The sequence below is a fragment of the Stegastes partitus genome, unplaced genomic scaffold (genome assembly GCF_000690725.1).
Source record: "Stegastes partitus isolate 25-593 unplaced genomic scaffold, Stegastes_partitus-1.0.2 Scaffold823, whole genome shotgun sequence".
Lineage (NCBI taxonomy): Eukaryota > Metazoa > Chordata > Actinopteri > Pomacentridae > Stegastes > Stegastes partitus.
In genome coordinates this window covers 212,798-218,647 of record NW_007578554.1, presented here as the reverse complement: position 1 = coordinate 218,647, position 5,850 = coordinate 212,798, and the positions used below count along the sequence as shown (strand labels likewise).

The window sequence follows — 5,850 nt, the reverse complement described above, 5'->3', positions numbered from 1 at the left end:
TCTCTGACTCCCTGGTGTTCCGATGTCCTGTTGCTCCGACTCCCTGTTGCTCGACTTCCTGTTTCTCTGACTTCCTGTTGCTCCGACTTCCTGTTGTTCCGACTTCCTGTTGCTCCAACTTCCTGTTGCTCCGACTTCCTGTTGTTCCGACTCCCTGTTCTTCCGACTTCCTGTTGCTCCGACTCCCTGTTGCTCGACTTCCTGTTTCTCTGACTTCCTGTTTCTCCGACTTCCTGTTGCTCCGACTTCCTGTTGCTCCAACTTCCTGTTTCTCTGACTTCCTGTTGTTCTGCCTCCACAGAGCTGCAGGACTTTTTAAAGCGAACCACGTTGAAGGAAAATGAGACGTGAGGAAATCAAACCGTCTGGAGTTCGGAGGCTTCCTGTGAAAGCAGCTGTGAGCCTCCAGATGTTTGTCAGCAGGCAGCAGCTTCACGGCTTCCAGCCACAAACCGACGGTTCGATCAGAGCTCAACCTGACGACGGATCTGTCCAATAAAAGACACGACTTCTCCTCTGTGGTCCAGCAGGCAGCAGCTTCACAGCACACAACGAACAAAACCAACACAAACGCACAAAACCCACCAGCAGAGGACACGAAACAGACTGAAAGACAGAAAGTTAGCAAAAGACACGACACGAATGAAAAGTGATGCGAAATGAGCGAAAACACAGAAAAAACCACCAGAAAGAGACACAAAGTGAACTAAAAGCGACCAAAAAGAGTCAGAAAACGAATAAAAACAGACACAACATGAGCAAAAAAGATGAATTAAAGACGCAAAATGGTCAATAACAGAAAAAATGAGCAAAAAGAGCCAAAATCCACCAACAATAAACACAAGATAAACAAAAGAAACACAAAGAGACACGAAATTAGCAAAAAAACAACACAAATTGAAAAAAAAAGAGAAAAACAAGACACAAGAATGAGCAATAAGAGGAAAAATTAACCAAAAACAGACAAAAAATGACGAGAAAGAGACACGAAATGACAAAAAGGAGCAAAAATCAAAAGAACAACAAAAGAGACAAAAAAGAACAAAAATAAGGAGAAAATAAAACAAATAAAACAAAAAAGAGACAAAACTCAGCACAAAGTGAACAAACTGAAACCAGCAGATGAACTCTGCTCACAGCGACCTGCTGATGAGTCTCCAAACATGTAATTAAGTGAGAAGTGACGAACCGACGAACACGCGGCTGCTCGCATGCGGTTAAACGCTGTGACAGGAAGTCGCTGACAGGAAGTGGGACGACCACTTCCTGTGTGAGTCACGAACCCGCTGCAGCAGAAGAAGAAGAAGAAGAAGAAGAAGAAGGTCGAGAGCAAAACACGACGACGAGGAGACACGAGACGGACAAACCAGAGACGAAAGAGAGACAGAAAGCAGCAAAAACACGACGTTAGACGAAGACAAAGAGGAAAAAATAACCAGAGACACACAAACATACACAAGACAACCAAAGTGACCCACAAGATGAACAGAGGGACACACAAACAAGACAAACAGACTCAAAATGAATAAAAAGACCAAAAGGAGACAGAAATTCACAAAATGAACAAGAAGCAACACAAACTGAGCGCTGACACACAACAGACACACAAAAGCATCACAAAGCGACAGAAAGGAACAAAAAAGACGACAAATAAAGACAAAGAGGTGCGAAATAATAAAAAACATCCTAAAAAAAGACACAAAACAATTAACATGAACCAGAAGAGACACAACAGGTCCAATCAGACGAGAACAAGAGACTCAGAACGACCAGAAAGACACAAAACCAAGATAAAGACTCACAAATGGAATCCAGTGAGACACAAAATGCACAAAAACCACAAAACGAGCAGAAAAAGACACAAAAATAGATTCAGACCCACAAGATAGTGACACAAAACGAACACAAATGGGCATAAAAAGACAGAAATGAGCAAAAAGAGCAAAAATATAAAGAAAAGGAGACACGAAGCGACCAAAAAGCGACTAAAAATGACTAGAAAGAGACACGAAACGAGCAGGAAAAGACTTGGCGTGACCACAAACAGACACACAACATGAACACAACCTGCCGCCGCCGTGTCCTCGTGTCGTCTCTCAGCGACCTGCTCTGACTCACAGCCGCTCAGCGACTCGTGGGGGAGTTTTCCTGTCGCACCGGTTTGTCGAGTTCAGAGCAGGAAGTCCTCCGAGTCTAGACGAGCAGCCGCCGGCTGAACCNAGCCGACCCTCTGAGGGACTAGAGGCTGAACCGAGCCGACCCTCTGAGGGACTAGAGGCTGAGCTGACCCAGCAGGTCCGTCCGGGGGTTCTAGTCGGTACCTGAGCATGAGTTTGTGGAGCCTGAAGCAGCAGAGGTTCAGTGTAGAGACTTGGACAAGCTGCCGGGTTTTGGTACTTCCAGGTCGTTCATGTTTCCTCTGATGGGCGACTCGTCTCCTTCCTCGTTGGGTCTGTCTCCTCCCACCTCGAGCCCTCCTCAGGCCTGCAGGGGGCGCCGTTCAATAAGAAACCAGCTCCAGTGGTAAAGAAGACAACAGCTGATCCTGGTTTGATCTGGACCCACCTTCTGGACCAGTCAGCACTGTGTTCATGATGCTAGCAGACTTTAGCATTTTCCCATTAGCACAGTTAGCACACAATCATCATCTACCTGGAACAATAAAACAAAGACGTTACCATTCCAGCTCTTCATCTCTCAGTGTGTCGATGTTTGAACCATTCATCCATTATTGTTCACTAACTGTAACTTTATACCGTCTTTATTAACTCTTTTAGCTGCTAATGAAATTTTTTTTTCCATTTTCCTACGTTTCTCCAAGACATTAAGCTAACTATTTCAGGTATTCGTTGTCAAAGCTATCAAACATTTAGCTATCTGTTTAATTTCTTGACTTCTTTAAGCTAGCCATGCTAGTCTTCTTCCATATTCAGCAGCTAAACATCACTAGCTAGTTAGCTAAACAGTTTATCCCCTAATTTTAATTGCTAATGCTATTTGTTTTCATCATAACAGCTAACTACTATTACTTATTTATACTTATTTAGCCACTACTTCTCGCGTTTCATTCCCTTTGCCCACTAAATTAAATGATTTTGTTTATTTTTGAAATTTTTCGGAAGTTTTAAATGCTAAATTTTCGCTTTTCTCCACTTTGAGCTACCGAGGTTTTCAATCCATTAATGCTAGATAGCGACTTTAACTACCTATGTCGTAACTCTGTCATCTTTATTAACTATTTTTACTTATTTCAATCATTTATCCACTCATTTTAGCTGCTAGTGCCGTTTTTTGACAATTTAACAGCTAACTATTAGCAACTTTTAGCTAACAATGTCATCAGTTGCTACCTTCGAATTTTTTTGCCTCTCCTCCTCTGCTTTTAGCTAGCTGTTTTCTGTATTTGTTACCTTAGCTATGCAATGTTTAGCTATCCATTTTAATAGCTGACTTTTCTAAGCTAGCCATATTACGCGGTTATATTTAACCATTTAGCTAAACCGTTTCTTTGACCCAGCAGTTTCCCTACTACACGTTAGCTATTTATTTTAGCCATCTTTAGATCACATATATAATTATACATCTATTTGTTATACCGACAGGTAAATAAGCTTCACAGCTGCTGCTAATGTTTAGATTTTCCACATTTTCCCACTACTTTTAGCTGACAAAACAGTTGGCTTACAATTAGCTGATTGTTGTTTGCTAGCTGTCTATCTATTATTTCTTTGGTGTCTCTAATAACTATTTTGTTGTTACTTTAATCCTATATCTTGTATTTTTAGCTGCAAATGCTATTTTTTTCACCATTTAACAACTAGCCATTAGCTATATTTAGCTAACAATGCTATCTGTTGTCACCTTTAGCCACTACTTTCAGCGTTTCTTTTGTTTCGTCCACTAAATTAAGGGATTTTGTGTATTTGTTTTATTTATTTATTTATTTTTTTTGCAGTAATCCGTCGTTTTAAACACTAAGTTTTAGCTTTTCCCCACTTTGAGCTACCGAGGTTTTCTATCCTTTAATGCTAGATAACTGCTTTAACAACTTTTTTAAAAGTTATTTTAATCATTTATCCACTCATTTTAGCTGCTAGTGCCGTTTTTTGACCATTTAGCAGCTAACTATTAGCTACTTTTAGCTAACTGTCATCAGTTGCTACCTTTGAATGTTTTATTGCCTCTCCTCTGCGTTTAGCTAGCTGTTTTGTGTATTTGTTACCTTAGCTAGGCAATGTTTAGCTATCCATTGTAATAACTGATTTTTCTAAGCTACTTTAATCCTATATCTTGCATTTTTAGCTGCTAATGCTATTTTTTCCACCAGTTAGCAGTTAGCCATTAGCTACATTTAGCTAACAATGCTATCTGTTGCCACCTTTAGCCACTAGTTTCTTTTCTTGTGTCCATGAAACTATTTTGTATTCGTGTTGCCATAGCTATCGAACAATTAGCTGTCTGTTTAATTTCCTGGCTAGTTTAAGCTAGCGATATGAAGCTACTTTTGTTTTTAGCAGCTAGCCATTACTTTGAGCTAGCAGCCTATCAGTTATGTTAGCTGTCTGTCATTTATTCAGGCGTTCCTCATCGTGCTAACTGCTTTAACTGTTTATTCAGATTTTCAGATTCAAAACTATTTAGCCGCTCCCGTTAGCCGCTACCGTTAGCCGCGGTTGGGTCGCTACTGACTACACGTGGGCAACTATCAGAACAATTTGTCTGTCGTTGTTGTTCATGTCAATCCATTTACTTTTAGCTTTTAACTGTTATTTTAATCTGCATTTTAAACATTTACTCTAAAGTTTCAGTGAACCAGTTCACCAGTTTGTCCACTACTGGGAAAGATTTAAACCATTTATACACGTTTTGCAGTTTAACCAATACTTTTAATATCCACTTTAACCATTTGTACAATAATTTGAGCGTCAATGTCATGTGACCACGATGGCAAAATTACAAAAACAAATGAGGAGCAGCTAATTAGAGAAACAGAGCTACCTTTAATTAGCCGCATTTCTTTACAAAATATTATAAACACCAGGTGTAAATTCTACAAGAACAGACATTGTACTGAGCGCTGCTGAAGGACTGTGCAGTGTGTCGGCTGCAGTGACAGACGTGAGCCTCCGGGTGGCGCCGTTGTCCCGACAGAACTGAACCTGCAGCACAGAAACCAGCAGCAGCCTCATAATGAAATACCAATAAAACAAGGTGAGAATGCTGCGTTAAAGGCTGACGTGGCTGCACCGAGCCTGAGCCGTGAGCTGGTCCGACTGGACTGATGAATGAACCAGCCCACAGCCTCCACACTGAGCTCCACGGAGGCTAGTTTCATGTTTCCTGTTCTGTCGTCGTGTCGTCCTCCTCACAGACAAACCTTCCATCGTTTCACCTGTCGGGTTTGGTCGTAAAACGCTGCGTGGACACGGAACGAAGAAAAACCAACACGAAACGTACAAAGAGACGCAAAATACACAGAAAGAGACAAAGATGAACACAAAGAGACTTATTCCTTCTTTTAACTCAGCCGTCAGCTCCATGACCTCCTGTGTGGCTGAAGTGCATCCTGGGAGTCGTAGTTCACGACCCAGTCATTGATTTAACACAAGCTGCAGTTTGTGTCTCTTTGTTGTCATTTGGGGTCATTTCCTGGTTGTTTTGTGAGTCTTCGGTGTCATGTTGTGTGTCCTTGTCTTTGCCTCCTTATTGTGATTATTTGCCTTTTTTCTCATCTTGTCTCCTTTTGTTCATGTTTTGTGTATTTCTGCTCACTTTGAGTCTCCGTCGCTTCGTTTTCTGTTGTCTTCATGCACACACACACACACACACACACACACACACACACACACA

General features: G+C 41.3%; 1 protein-coding gene across 1 annotated transcript in view; it reads right to left on the bottom strand.

The window, feature by feature from the left end:
* Window positions 1-2,299, bottom strand: part of LOC103365257 (mitochondrial calcium uniporter regulatory subunit MCUb-like) — a 10,911-nt gene extending 8,612 nt beyond the window's left edge. Inside the window, exon 1 of the mRNA XM_008292659.1 lies at window positions 2,068-2,299. The gene's annotated coding sequence lies outside the window, so the exon portion shown is untranslated. The remainder of the gene's footprint in view (window positions 1-2,067) is intronic.
* Window positions 2,300-5,850: the final 3,551 nt, after the last annotated feature.